The sequence below is a fragment of the Schistocerca americana genome, chromosome 5 (genome assembly GCF_021461395.2).
Source record: "Schistocerca americana isolate TAMUIC-IGC-003095 chromosome 5, iqSchAmer2.1, whole genome shotgun sequence".
Taxonomy (NCBI): Eukaryota; Metazoa; Arthropoda; class Insecta; order Orthoptera; family Acrididae; genus Schistocerca; species Schistocerca americana.
The window spans coordinates 40,600,090-40,616,821 of record NC_060123.1 but is presented as its reverse complement, the minus strand read 5'-3'; positions in this window follow the sequence as shown (position 1 = coordinate 40,616,821).

Below are 16,732 nucleotides of genomic sequence, written 5' to 3'. Positions count from 1 at the left end.
GATTGTCTCCCAAATCGTTTGCATAGGTAAGGAACAGCAAAGGGCCTATAACACTACCTTGGGGAACGCCTGAAATAACTTCTGTTTTACTCCATGACTTTCCGTCAATTACTACGAACTGTGAACCCTCTGACAGAAAATCGCAAATCCAGTCACATAACTGAGACGATATTCCATAAGCACGCAATATCACTACGAGCTGCTTATGTGGTGCAGTGTAGAAAGCCTTCCGGAAACCCAGAAATACAGAATCGATCCGAAATCCCTTTTCAATAGCACACAGCACATCATGCGAATAAAGAGCTAGTTGTGTTTCACAGGAACGATGTTTCCTAAATCCATGTTGACTGCGTGTCAATAGACATTTCCTTCTAGGTAATTCACAACATATGTTCTAAAATCCTGCTGCGTATCGACGTTAACGACATGGGCCTGTAATTTAGTGGATTACTCCTTCTACCTTTCTTGAATATTGGTGTGACCTGTGCAACTCTCCAGTCTTCGGGTATCGACCTTTCGTCGAGATTACGGTTGTACGTGATTGTTAAGTATGGAGCTAATGCATCAGCATACTCCGAAAGGAACCTAATTTGTATACAGTCTGGACAATAAGACTTGCTTTTATTAAGTGATTTGAGCTGCTTCTCTACTCCGAGGATATTTACTTCTACGTTACTCATGTTGGCAGATGTTCTCGATTCGAATTCTGAAATATTTACTCCGTGTTCTTTTGTGAAGGCGTTTCGGAAGGCTGTGTTTAGTAACTCTGCTTTGGCAGCACCGTCTTCGATAGTATCTCCACTGCTATCGTGCAGAGAAGGCATTGATTGTTTCTTGCAGCTAACATACTTCACATACGACCAGAATCTCTTTGGAGAAACCTGGCAGAAAGGATTTTCTGCCAGGTTTCGAGACAAAGTTTCGTTGTGGAAACTGTTATGGGCATCTCGCATTGAAGTCCGCGCTAAATTTCGAGCTTCTGTAAAAGATCGCCAATCTTGGGGATTTTGCGTCTGTTTAAATTTGGCATGTTTGTTTCATTGTTTCCACAACATTCTAACCCGTTTTGTGTACCAAGGGGGATCAGCTCCGTCGTTTGTTAGTTTATTTGGTATAAATCTCTCAATTGCTTCCGATACTATTTCTTTGAATTCAAGCCACATCTAGTCTACACTTATATTATTAATTTGGAATGAAATTGTCTCTCAGGAAGGCGTCAAGTGAATTTTTATCTGCTTTTTTGAATAGGTATATTTTTCGCTTATTCTTTTAGCATTTGGAGATCACAATATTCAGTCTTTCTACGACAACCCTGTGTTCACTAATCCCTGTATCGGTTTTGATGCTCGTTATTAACGCAGGATTATTTGTTGCCAAGAGGTCAATTGTGTTTTCGCACACGTTTACTATTCGCGTGGGCTCATGAACTAATTGCTCTAAATAATTTTCAGAGAATGCGTTTAGCACAATTTAGGATGATATTTTATGCGTACTTCCGGAATTAAACATGTATTTTCGCCAACATTCCGAGAGTAAATTAAAGTCACCACCAACTATTATCGTATAAGTGTGGTAAGTGTTTGAAATCAAGCTCAAGTTTTCTTTGAACCTTTCAGCAACTGTATCATCTGAATTGGGAGGTCAGTAAAATGATCAAATAATTATTTTATTCCGGTTACCAACAACGACCTCTGCCCATACTAACTCACAGTGAGTATCCACTTCAATTTCGCGACAAGTTAAACTACTTCTGACAGCAACAAACAAGCGACCGCAAACTGTGTTTAGCCCATCTTTTCGGAACACCATTAGGTTCTTCGCAAAAATTTCGGCTGAGCTTATATCCGGCTTTAGCCAGGTTTCAGTGCCTACAACGATTTGAGCATCAGTGCTTTCTATTAGCGCTTGGAGATTGGCACTTCGTTACTTTTCCAACAAATGCAAGATTAGATGATGCTGTAACGATACTAGGGCACAATCAGTGAAGCTGTTTGATGAATATTATTGTAATGTAGTTCCTCATAATTTTTCATTGTACTTGAACTGTGGCCAAGCAGTGCTTGAGACAAGGGCTTAGAGTAGCGTTGTTGGTATACTGTGTAAGTTTGAAGACTGGTATTTGTGTGTCTTAGACATGACAGTAAATGGAGATTTTAATGTCAGCCATTGCGTCTGACAAGATACGGTTTTGTTGCCTGTAATAGTTTGTTGCCCACGCCAAAGGATTTGGATGCTGTGTACAGTTTGAGGATTTTGCGATAAGTACACACTAAGGTAGTCGAGTACTATCTATTTGTGTAGATATGTGGAGGATTTTGTTACTACGTAGTAGGAAATTGTTGTATACTATGGATTATTTAATATCTGAGCGTCGTTCTCGAGGTTTTCTTGATCGTAGGACCAAGTACAGGAACAAACGGACCGAAAGTGAAGTGTGATTACCACAGTACTTATCCCTTACTCACTGTTAGTGACGCGATTATAGAGATTCCCTTGCGCTAGCAGAACTACTTGAAGATGGAACTGTTACCATTATTCTAGTAGTAAGTGACGAGTGACATTCAGTTACATTTGTATTGGATACGCGAGAAGCCAACACCTGAAGTGGTTCAGTTTCGAAAATCTGATTTTAAGTAGGGCTTGAAAGTAGTAATGACGGCTAGGTTTCATATTCTACTTTTTTGTCTTTTTTTTAATTTCTGCCTCTGTCAATGTGGCGATCAGCTTTGTGGTCACTCTCTCACATCAACGTTTGCGGATAAACTCTCTGACTCATTTTCAATAAACTGTGATTCGTTAAAATTAAGGCCAAGTACCCGTATTTCATTGTACCCATAATTCTAAATAAACTTAAAATCAATTTTGATCTCTGAGTAGAGAAAAAATAATGATTCAAAGTTTAATGATCCGTGGTACAACAATAGAGCAAGCGCGCTCGGGTCAGTGATTTAATATAAATAAAAGAATGAATGTCTTTAAATAGAAAACACATAAGTAATTTATCAAAGTTTACCGACTCAAAGTTTAGTTTTACGTAATGTCTTGAAAGGTAGCTCTGGAGTTACAGTTAAAAAAATATTGACAGTTATAAACAAATACGCAAAGATTTACTTACGAAAGAATTCTCGTTTGGTACGAAAGACTATATATAAACTTTATTAGCAGAGATACCGCTAATCAGAGGATACAAATAACTGTTGTTTGTTTCAATAGTAGCCAATACATCCTTGGGTGAGAGGAAAAGTGCTTCATAAAATAATTAACTGCATAACCTGTTATACGCTTTGGAATGCGTAGGTGCTTTAATTAAGAAGTAGGATTAATTTACTAAATGAGTGAATGCCAAGTATAAAGTTATTATTATCTGCAACGAGTTATGGTGTAAATATAGCGCGATAGATTACGACTGTTCTGTATAATTTTCATTAGTAGTAATTTGCACGGTACTTATGTTTGTGGTGTGTTGATGATCTCTATAAATATTTATGAGCTTCACTTAAATAGATCTGCGGGAACATTATAATATTACAGTGTTGGAAGGCCAACTTACTGGTTCGATCAGGTACACGAGTGCTGCTTGTTTTCTGACTTCCTCATACAGTGTTTTCAACAACTTGTTACCTTCTGAAAAGGTTATATGTGATCTATTGCGCCTCTCCATGAATTATTAGCAATTTATTGTATATGTATTTATTTGTTTCGCGATTTCCTCTTGTACTGGGTTGAGGTGACGCCTGAACGTTTTATCAGGGCTATATATGAGGACATTAGTTGGCGGCGTTTGCGGCACTGTGCAAGGACATCACATCATCTGTTTGTAGAAAAGAAGACGTTTCCTTAACGTTCGATCACAGTCCTATAGCTAAACTTTCTTCATGCTAATGATGCCCTACCTTTTTTGGAATCTGGAGGCGAAGATAGTCCTTACTGTAAATGAATCTAGTATTGGTAAGCGTTGTTGTGATGAAGCAAAACTACACATTGATTGTCAAATTTTCCATGATGGTAAATGCCGTTCTTGGCTATCAACGCATTTTTCGTAACTACACTGAAAAAAAACGGTACTTACCGCGATCGAAAATTTTGTTGAGATAGCAATATAAACGTAAATTATGTTCTTTTGTATGTTAGTGTAGGATATCAACCGCAAGAGTTTGATACAACATCTCACTGTGGTCATTCACTTTGTCTCTTGTTTCATGTATTCGTTTCATGACATACTTCAGGGTATTCATTAGTTTAGAAGCTCACTTACGATACAAATATTTTAGGCCTAATATAACCGATAGAACTGATCACTGAGTATGTCCATATTGAAACTGGTATCACTGATTATAAAGCAACCGTAGAATCAATGACTACTAAAGTGCAAGTGCCAGCTGAAACAACCAGGAAGATTTACATTCTCGGAAACTTGATGAAGAGGCAGCCATGTCGTATATCAAAGAGGAATCCAAAACATTCGCCTCTATGCAGGAGCATGTAGAAGAAATGTGGCTCAAGTGTCGAAGAATAGTAGCCAGTCCGGCTGATAGATGAGTACGAAGTAGAACAGTTCATAGTGGGAGGAACCCTTCATGACACACAGTCCTTATAAAGAAACTAAAGAAATAGCGAATACTGCAGTTGTAAGTCTGAAACAAATAATAGCACTACAGAAAGAGAAATACAGAATGAAAAGCGTTTGGCTGTCAAGAAAAGATCGGGTGGTGCCTTCAACAACCACCGAAACAAAATGTTATAGAAATATATCTTACAAATTCGTCGATATTCTGCTTCGACATAAAGTTTGTCAAAGGCTCAGACTTGTGTGCCCAGACACTCTTGGATGACATAGGAACTGAAACTGAGGATAGCAGTTAGAAACCAAGAACACCAATTTCGAAAGTTCCTTTATTAACGAAGATAGAAACTCTGCTCTGGTATATTTCCTGCACTGCTGCAAAGATAAGTGACATAGTTACTAGAGTCAGTGACATCAGAAACAGCAGGAGAATCGCCATCAGATTCTATGCCTAGTTGTGTAAGTTCTCTGTTCGACAATAATAGACTGTCATTTCATGTCATCGGGCAAATGTTTTTGTTGCTGTATATTGATCTCCCTTCTCAGTCACTGAGAGCTTCAACAACGTTTGATTAAGCCCGCTTTTCCCTCTAGTGCTATAGGTATGTATACAACTTTTCTTCACAAATTGTGACTGATTATGAATGACGAATTTCACTAGCGAATCTATGTGTTGTGAAGGCGAAACATTGACTAAATTGTGTAGGTGAAGGGCACATACAACTCTTAGCTCTCACGTTTGTGCAATCAAGTGTTAAGTGAACCACAAAATTACTCCGCAATAACATTAGTGAGAGGAAATATACAAAATGTGTCAGAACGTTGATTCATTTGTTTCAAAGATTAGAAATTATACAGCGAGCAAAAGCAGCTGAACATAATTGTTTGAGAAGCTCAGTGATATGTTCTCCCAGATCAAGCTGTCTTCAGCATGTACACGCAAATATTTGATGCACTGTATCCTGTTTACTGGCTCCTGTTTATGTGTTACATCAATTGTTGTTATTGCTCTGTTTGCTGTACAGAAATGAATATAGAGTGTTTTGTTGAAAATAGGGTGAGTCAATTTTGAGCGAAACATTCCATAAATCTTTGAAAAATATCATTAACGATCTCTCCTGCTGTTTTCTCTATAATGAGATTTACTACAAAACTAGTAAGACCAGCAAAAAGAACTAATTCTGATTGTTGATCGTTAAGTGGAAGGTCATTCACATATATAAAAAATTGCAGTGAATCTAAATTTATGAGTCTGTGGGATTCCCTTAGTGATTTCTTCCCTGTCTATAAAGTTTTCACACCTTCCTACATTGTTAGTGTTATTCAGCACAACGTTTTGCATTCTGTTTGTTATGATTCAGAGCTGTTTTGTGTAGAGCCATCAGTCCTGTAGATCTTCAGTTTTTATAGGTGGGTAACATGATCTACCCAATCAAACTCCTTAGAATGATCACAAAAAATACTAATATTATCTAAGGCTTGTGATATTTCGTGAGGAAATGTATAAATAGCGTTCTCAGTTCAGCAAACCTTATGGAAATCAAACTATGAAACACTAAGTAAATTGTTTCTTCTTAAATAGGAGACTACTCTTGAGAAGTTTTTCGAATATTTTGGGGAAAGGCGCGTAAGAAAAGCTGGCTGGTGGTAATTTAAGTTATTCTTATCGCCATTCTTGTTAAGGGGTTTAACAGCTGCATATTTTAATCTGTTAGGATGCCGTGCATGTATCACTAAGGTCATTGTCTATTAAATTAGAACTACTTTTCAGAATTCTGTCTGAAATTCCATTGACACCATGTTTGCTTCTGTTCTTTAGAGTTTTTTTCATCCCGTTAACTTAAGTCGTGGATACTGGTGGTATTTCTAGTTGCTTACATTTTTGTAGAATCACATTTTTAATGTACGCTCTTGCTTTTTCAACTGTACCATATAATCCAATGTTTGCTGTTCATTAGGAAAGTGATTTTCAAAGGTACCTGGGAATTGTGTCATAAAAATGTCATCTTGTTTAATTGTTATGATGTCTTGTACAATGTCTGGTTGTCTTGTCTCCCATTTGCCAGTACTCTCCGAAGTTTCAGTCTTATTATCTGCATTATATATTTCTCTCAGGGTGTAAATATTTCTGAATATTTTAATGAATTCCCTTAAAATATCACAGAATGTTTTTGTAAAATACAACTATTATCCTCTCTTTACTTGTTCTGGCGTTGATATAAATTTCAACTCTTCTTCCTACATCAGGTTTTAATCCCTCTAGTATCCATAGCTTACTTGCCTATGTAAATGATAGTTGTAGATAACGCTTAAGAAAAGCTACTTTGAAATTTACTGTTAAATATGTTGAACTTCAAATTTGCATCTGTCTCTACCAATGCTTCATACTCTTCCACTTCTTTTAACTTATACTTAAAACATTGTACCCTGCTCTCATTAAGAAGCTTCATTGCTTTTTATGAACATATCTGACAGCTATAAGGTGCTAAAATGATTACTTCCATTAATTTTACACCATGATTAGATAGTCCATTAATAATTTGGTGTACATTAATTATATCGGCCTCACCACTGTCTCAGGAATCTTGATGTCAGGCTGCACACAAGGGATAATATTAACTACTGGAATCAAATGGAAACATCTAAATAATGATTCCAGTTTCTTTTGTGCGGTCACTACCTCTTAAGAACATTACAGTGAAATCTTTAAAACTGCTAATTGTTTCACCTTGTCTGTCAGTAGATTAATTCTGCCTCTAGATTTCTCATAAATAGATGACAGTTCTCGAAAGTATCTGTAGACTATTACAATTACAGAAAAGGTATCCTGCAGTGACGACTCGCAAGCATACGCTTCAAGGTTCTGACGAAACAAAAACTGAGTGTTTTATTATTTTTGAATTTGTGCCAAATGCTTATGTACGTTGCTACTTCTCTTCTTTTTATGTTAACTCTACACGAAAATGGTACTCTGTAATCCTAGATATTTAACTTTTCTGTCCCTATAATTACTTTCTGTTCAGAGAGGCATAGAAAATTTGTCACTTCTGAATTTTTCACGTCTTCTAGACATAATAGAATGTCATCTACCTTGTTTTTCAGCCTGTTAATGTTGCGATGAAACAAAATAATTTTACTCTTATGGAAACTCGCACATGTGTTATGGTCCTGTTCTGTTCTCATTTGTTTCTAGACTGTCTGTCTCTTACCTGACAAACTTAAAAATATGCCCCTATCCCCTTATTAATCACAAAGACTTTACTTGTATACTTTTTGCGAGATGCAAGATGTAGCATTTCAGATGCAGTTCTTGGTTTGTGTACTCGTATCTCCGAGTTGCAGGAACAGGTACAGTGCAAATATGAGACTTTGACCCAGCCAAAAGTAATCCACTAACTTCTTTGTTTACACAGTTGACAGTTAGCTTAACCCAGGACTTACGACTGAACTGCAAAATCTTAACAAACACAAACGAGTGCTTGCTGTTGCTGTCCCTATTGCTTCCAGGTCAAGCTGTTATCTGTACCAAATTTTATCATCAAAGTTTCTGCACAAAGACCTATGTTCTCTGTCTCTTGGGTAAGCTTTAAATAGGGTTTTTCGATGGAAGTATGCACCTAGCTTTTTCTGCAGCATCTCCCACGGTTGCTACCAAGCAGTTGGACTATTTTCTGTGTACTTGACTTTGCTACCGACCTAGTCTTAAAGTTGTTCTTATGAGTCTCTGAACGCTGCTTTGCTGAAAAACTGATTGAGTCACTTCTCTTATTTCAGGAAGCAAGTAAGACTGGTTGCCCTCCAGATTTCCAAACCCCATATCTGCGTTATTCTCCTTTTGGTTATTGTTGGTCACCTTTCTCCAGTTCCCATTGCCTCTATCTTCCTTAAACCTATCTAATTCAAATTACAACATTTCCGTGTTCAACTGTTCTCTTGTCCGTACTGAACAGGCTACAAGTAAGTGGGCGAGCCTCATCTGATGCTATACTGTCCTAACACTACAATCCCTAGATGAAACTGATGGGTTGTGCAGATAATTTTTATTCAGTAGGCAGACGTAAACACGGGAATTTAAACACAACACAGATATTCGCCGTACGCAGGTTTTAGATCGCAGAAATATCGAAATGAATGAAAATTGAAAAGCACGACATTATTAACCATAATCTTCTACAGATCCTATCTGGATATCATGAAAAGCATTCCAATGCATGCAACACAACATACAGCATCCCACAACTGCTCGTGCTGATGTTTTTGCGCTTAGAGAGTACTTTCTGAGCCAGTATCACACAAACAACTTTTTACGTTAAGTACTGTTGTATGGCGGGCGGGGGGGGGGGGGGGGGGGGGGAGATACCAAATTAAATTTGGTACTCCATTGAGACTTTCTTTTTAAAGAGGACGCAGTGTGTTACCTTGGATGTAGCGTCATCGACAGTGGTTGTAGTGTCCATAGAAAGTGTTTGGGACCCTTGTTGTTCATGCTGTAGATTAATAACCCTGCAGACAATACTAAATGCAAATTCAGACTATATGGAGATGTTTCAGTTGTCTCTAATATGTTACTGTAAAAAGCTGCAAAAATATAAAATGAGATCGTGATCAGATTTAAAGTAGAGCAAAGATCAAGACTTGTGTCAAATGTTCAAAAATGTCGTATTGTGAACTCCACGAAACACAGAAATATATACTAAGATGGTATCTGTTCTGTCGGACATGCCCATGCAGCTCGTTAGAGTGAAATTACAATGAAATGAACACCCTTAGGTGCTTACAAGCGTTGACATACGTTAACGGAGACAGATAAAAACGTGTGCCCCGACCAGGAGATCCCGGGTTCGAGTCCTGGTCGGGGCACACATTTTTATCTGTCTCCGTTGACGTATGTCAACGCCAGTAAGCAGCAAAGGGTGTTCATTTCATTGTAAACACAGAAATGTTGTATCCGAGGACGATAAAAGCAATAAGTCTCAGTTGGAATCAGTCGGCTCGTACATGGCGTCACGAAAGGTATGGATATGATACGCAATGATCACGTAGGCTTAGTCGGAGGTAAGACAGGTAGTATACTTCGTTTCATTCGCATGATGCATGGAAAATTCTGTCTCTATACAAAGGAGATAGCTTACAAATCTCTCTTGTGACCCACCTTAGGATACTGCGCAGATGTATGAGACTCGTGTAGAAGACGACTAACAAGGGATATGGAACGTATACGAAGATGAGTGGCACGAATGGTCAGAAGTTTATTTCACTTACAGGAGAGTGCCATGGAAATGTAGAACAACCAAAATCTGCTGACGCCTGAAATTACACGCAAATTACACCGCGAAAACGTGTACACAAAATTTCAAGAACCAGAATTAACAGAAGAGTTTAGAGATGTCATTCGTCGTCGTACGTAGATCTTCTGTCGGGACCTTGAAGTCACGGTTCGATTAATTACAGCAGTAGAAAGGCATTCAGGCAGTGATTCCTCCCCCTCTATATTCGCGACTGAAATTGAAAGAAGGCCTGAAGTGCGGAACTTTGCTGTGGACTGTATGACTTCCACTTCACAGTGGTCTGCAGTGTATTTAGATGTCGATGCAGATGCATTAACTCATTTACTGTGGCGATAATCAGTAGGGAATGTAACAAAGTTATGCTTTAGAATGTTGAATTAAATTTGTAGCAGTAAATCCAAAGAAATGAAAACATGTTTTGAGAAAGGTGGTTGCACATGAATGCTCGTAAAATGATGTCTGTAAAGACATGAAATACTAATGTAATTTGTAATTATAAGTTGTGACCAGGAATGCTTCTAATCACAGATACAATTTATTTATTGATTTTAATCTTTACTTTAAACCTGCTATCAATTACTCTCTAAAGTTATTTAGTTAATGCACAGTGGCAGTTCGATATCGAATCGCATTCTGACTATTCATAACAACATTTATTCATAAGAAGATTCATTACAGCCAATAAAGGCGTGGTGCAAAAATTTCCCTTCAGTTTCCTGACGGCTGGTATATAATTAACTGGAATATGTACAATGATCATCTGATGTCAGTGATAGGTGATTGATATTCATGGGAAATTCGGCAGTGCGGAGATACTTCACGAATAATCTCCGTCGTTGTGACGCAGATAGCCGCTTTTCATCATACGCGGCAATTGTACCCTTTTCGAATGAAAAAAAATGTACTGAATTCGAAACGAGCCGCGATAAATTACACACATTCATGACCATCTGGCCTCCCCAGTGCAGCCCATGGCATTAAAAACGACCCTTGTGTGACTTCTGCTCGGCATTAAATTTTGCATTTTCGTTCAGCTGATGCCCGTGACATTCCATCTGCCACTGCTGAAAGGCTGACATTGTCACGTTAAGTGGCGCAGGATAAAATTGCATCTGCAGAATAAAATTATATCTGCTGTTAGACTACTCTCATATAGTGCTGTCAGGTGGGCAAGCAGACTGAAAACATATTTACGAGACAGAAGCCCTTGTCACTTACACTCAATCAGTATTTTTAAGGAAGGGGGAGGTACGGGGAGGGGACGAATGGCGGCGTAGGAGCGACGGAGGATGGGCTGAGAAATGAGAGCCGGTCAACAGTATCCTGACTAATCTGAGGCCCCCAACAACGATTGCCTACCTGGTGTCAATTTACTCACGCCAGAGTACTACATAAAGTTTATAATTTCAATTATTTGTTATAAGTTGTATTACATTCCAATATATATCTCCATTTTCCCCTACAGGTTCTGGTTCTACAGTTCCCTCTACTGTTTTCGAAGCTATTACCTAATGTGTTAGAAGCTTAACCAGCACACTCGTACACAGTTGGCGAATACTGTGATGTACTACACCTCCGCCACGATCCATGTCTTTTATTGTACATGAGGGCTCGATTTAACAGCCAGCACTGCATGCTACTCTACACAATATCGTCAGATGTAAGTATCAGGGAATTAGGATTGGTTATCACAAACAGTTTTCTTCCAAAGGTCTTAAGAAAAAGAACTAGTGTGTCAGACAGTCAGAAAACAGATCATAATTGAGAAGTTAATCTTCTAACTGTATCTGATGTGTCATGTATATCAAAACTGGTATATGTAAATGGCCCAGAACAAATCCAAAAACGTGTAGGGTGGTAACAAGTGCCATGAGGGAGGGACAGAAACTGCTACTGGAATGTACAAATGTGCAAGTAAGACTATCAATTTTCTCCAAACACAGTGTATACGAAAAACTGGATACAGCACGGAAATTGAAGATTCTGCATTTGCTGTAAATAGTGGTGTAACGTGGCCATATATCAGGGTTTCCTTACTATGTGAGTGTTTTGGTGTGTAGAGTGACACCGTACGTACAAAATAATGGCTGTTGCTTGTTGTAATCGACAGGTATGATTACCGATATCCGACGCGAAAGAAAAAATTCAATCCCGTACACAAGAAACAAAAATGTTCTGCATTGTTTATGAAAATACATTGGACTTCCAGTATAAAACGCGGATGTAGCACTACCGCTTAACATAAATGCTCTACAGTGATATAAAAATCCATGTGGCTCACTTATTGGCAGTACCGCTTTAGTAGGGGACAGTACACATACAATGGAAAGAATGGAACTTCAACGTAGACACTCAGTCTCAGTGACTCTGCACCTAAAACAAAGAATGCTGTGCCGACATACACTCATATAACAGGTACTTTTGGGATTTACAGTAGTATTCTCGGTCACAGACAAGCATACAGAACTACGACAATTTACTCCAGCAAATACTATGCTGGCGGTAAAATCGAGGTTAAAGCACCAAAGGGTTATGCAACAGAACACTAAACCCTTTGGATATTACAATAGTATCGCTTTGTATTGTACGGAGACTACATATCAATGGTGAATTCAAGCAAAACTCCGCACAGTACACGTTTTTATAGCTACTGCGCCGTTTTTTAGTACTTCATAATAAGACTTGATTATTGCAGAAAGACCTGCAGGGGACTGATGATAGGAATAGGGACTGAGAGTTGAACCTGCACGCAGGTAAATATAATGTACTGCATAAATCCAGTACTGTACCACTATACTATTGACGACGATCCACTAGAAACAACGATAATCGTGTAATACGTGCACGTGTCCATCCGAAGCGACCTACAGTGGAATGGCCACAGAAACCAAAATGTAGAGAAAAACGTTTGCCTGGCTCAGAAGATTCTTAAACCTTTCGTGGACGCGCCGAAACACACGCACTGCAAATTTTAGTTTCCTGAGTGTCCACTGGGTGGTCGTAGTAGTCGACATCCACGCAGCCTAGTGTTCATTCTTCATCCTAGACGATGTCTGTGAGACCTCGTTTGAAACCCGTTGTTTAGTTGCAACCCCATTCCTAACTTCAGTTAAGCCTCTGAGATCTTATTGCCTCAGCGCACCTAATCGTGTAAGTCTGTATTCACTTTCATATGTTTGCGACTTTTTTTACATATTTTTAGTATTTATTCATATTTACAGTTTTAATTCGCTGCGTTATGTGCATATTTATTTACAGGGAAAGTGGTATTTTAAGGGGTCCTGAGGAGGTCCTACGGATACTACCGGAAATTTAGGAAGGTTGTATACATGGAAGAATCCTGGAGATACTAAAAGGTATCAGATAGATTATATAATAGTAAGGCAGAGATTTAGGAACCAGGTTTTAAATTGTAAGACGTTTCCGGGGGCAGATATGGATTCTGACCACAATCTCTTGGTTATCAACTGCAGATTGAAACTGAAGAAACTGCAAAAAGGTGGGAATTTCAGGAGATGGGACCTGGATAAACTGAAAGAACGGGAGGTTGTAGAGAGTTTCAGGGAGAGCATAAGGGAACAATTGACAGGAATGGGGGAAAGAAATACAGTAGTAGTAGAATGGGTAGCTCTGAGGGATGAAGTAGTGAAAGCAGCAGACGATCAAGTAGGTAAAAAGACGAGGTCTAATAGAAATCCTTGGGTAACAGAAGAAATATTGAATTTAATTGATGAAAGGAGAAAATATAAAAATGCAGTAAATGAAGCAGGCAGAAGGGAATATAAACGTCTCAAAAATGAGAGCGACAGGAAGTGCAAAATGGCTAAGCAGGGATGGCTAGAGGACAAATGTAAGGATGTAGAGGCTTATCTCACTAGGGGTAAGATAGATACAGCCTACAGGAAAATTAAAGAGACCTTTGGAGAAAAGAGAGCCACTTGTATGAATATCAAGAGCTCAGATGGAAACCCAGTTCTAAGCAAAGAGGGGAAAGCAGAAAGGTGGAAGGAGTATATAGAGGGTCTATACAAGGGCGATGTACTTCAGGACAATATTATGGAATTGGCAGAGGATGTAGATGAAGATGAAATGGGAGATACGATAGTGCGAGAAGAGTTTGACAGAGCACTGAAAGACCTGAGTCGAAACAAGGCCCCGGGAGTAGACAACATTCCAGTAGAACTACTGACGGCCTTGGGAGAGCCAGTCATGCCAAAACTCTACCATCTGGTGAGCAATATGTATGAGACAGGCGAAATACCCTCAGACTTCAAGAAGAATATAATAATTCCAATCCCAAAGAAAGCAGGTGTTGACAGATGTGAAAATTACCGAACTATCAGTTTAATAAGTCACAGCTGCAAAATACTAACGCGAATTCTTTACAGACGAATGGAAAAACTGGTAGAAGCGGACCTCGGGGAAGATCAGTTTGGATTCCGTAGAAATGTTGGAACACGTGAGGCAATACTAACCTTACGACTTATCTTAGAAGAAGGATTAAGAAAAGGCAAACCTACGTTTCTAGCATTTGTAGACTTAGAGAAAGCTTTTGACAATGTTGATTGGAATACTCTCTTTCAAATTCTAAAGGTGGCAGGGGTAAAATACAGGGAGCGAAAGGCTATTTACAATTTGTACTGAAACCAGATGCCAGTTATAAGAGTCGAGGGGCGTGAAAGGGAAGCAGTGGTTGGGAAAGGGGTGAGTCAGGGTTGTAGCCTCTCCCCGATGTTATTCAATCTGTATATTGAGCAAGTAGTAAAGGAAACAAAAGAAAAATTCGGAGTAGGTATTAAAATTCATGGAGAAGAAGTAAAAACTTTGAGGTTCGCCAATGACATTGTAATTCTGTCAGAGACAGCAAAGGACTTGGAAGAGCAGTTGAACGGAATGGATAGTGTCTTGAAAGGAGGATATAAGATGAACATCAACAAAAGCAAAGCGAGGATAATGGAATGTAGTCAAATTAAATCGGATGATCCTGAGGGAATTAGATTAGGAAATGAGACACTTAAAGTAGTAAAGGAGTTTTGCTATTTGGGGAGTAAAATAACTGATCATGGTCGGAGTAGAGAGGATATAAAATGTAGACTGGCAATGGCAAGGAAATCGTTTCTGAAGAAGAGAAATTTGTTAACATCGAGTATGGATTTAAGTGTCAGGAAGTCATTTCTGAAAGTATTTGTATGGAGTGTAGCCATGTATGGAAGTGAAACATGGACGATAACTAGTATGGACAAGAAGAGAATAGAACCTTTCGAAATGTGGTGCTACAGAAGAATGCTGAAGATTAGATAGGTATATCACATAACTAATGAGGAGGTATTGAATAGAGTTGGGGAGAAGAGGAATTTGTGGCACAACTTGAGTAGAAAAAGGGATCGGTTGGTAGGACATGTTCTGAGGCATCAAGGGATCACCAATTTAGTACTGGAGGGCGGCGTGGAGGGTAAAAATCGTAGAGGGAGACCAAGAGATGAATACACTAAGCAGAGTCAGAAGAATGTAGGCTGCAGTAGGTACTGGGAGATGACGGAGCTTGCACAGGATAGAGTAGCATGGAGAGCTGCATCAAACCAGTCTCAGGACTGAAGACCACAACAACAACAATTGAGTGTGATGAATCTGATGACGATTTTGATGTAGAAGAGGAAATCACTGAAACTGACGATCACAAGAGTGAATGTTAACAGTCAGGAAGCTGCTTGAACGATGTTACAGCACACTCACGTTTTATATTGGAGAAGACAATGAAAGTATTTTATTCGTCAGTCCCTAACTGCCGCTAAAACAAATGCTAAAAACATTATCGGAATTTCATTTACACCAAAATGGACTGCCAAAAAGGCACTTATACATTTAGATGCATTTTATTCTTTGTTTCTCACTGAAATCATAATGTTCGACACTGTAGCTCAATCCAAGATAAGAAGATCGCAGTACTGCATTGATACCAATGGTCATCACTTCAAACACCTTCTATAAATGGACGTTCTTGGCAACTTTGTGACCTTCATTCCCTTCACCTTCAAAGACCTTGCTGTTACTCATCATTGGATTCGTCTCGATAGCCGCTGTCAGAAAATAAGTAACAAACTATATCGTCCCATTAAGAAAACAATCTTGACCATCATATCTCTGAAGCAATCCCACCCAGCAACAAAAACCAACGTCATATTATGAACCCTGGTGTCCCATGCAACATTTGAGCCACCTTTTGTCCGCAATATTCACCTCCTATTATACTTTCCGAGTTATTCTTGGTGGCAATAGTGAGTGACTCACCCTGTAGTGCTACAATCACTTGAAACGAAACACTGAAATACACAGATACTATGTTGTTGATAGAATCACACATAAGTACCTGCAAAACGTATACATGTTGCGTAGTGCTAGTGGTGATCTAACATACAGCTTAACGTCCGCTTGTTGATGTGATCTTCATAGCAAAGCAGTGAAAAAAGCATCGCACTTGCTATGGTTAACCTGAAAGCTACTGCAGATATTTGCAAAATTGAAACGAAAAAACAATCTTTAAAATAAAATGAAGCAATATGTCAATCGTAGAATAAAACGCTACCCTCCAAACCCCTACTTCAACACACAGTTGTGGTAACACTGTTAAATAAAAACGATGTCACATACATTTACAATTGGGTAACCAGCTTACCAGTCATATAAAATGCACTTATCCGTGTCTTTCTGGTCAAACAACCTGTGATTTATAGCTCTGTGGTGGGTTTGTGATTTTTCATACTAACAAGCAGTATCTTGTTGTCTTTTACTGCAATATATTGCAGTAAAAGTCAACGAAATGAAGCAAACGCGCACGCATTGACAACATCAATAGGAATGGCTTAATCCACAGAAAAAACAC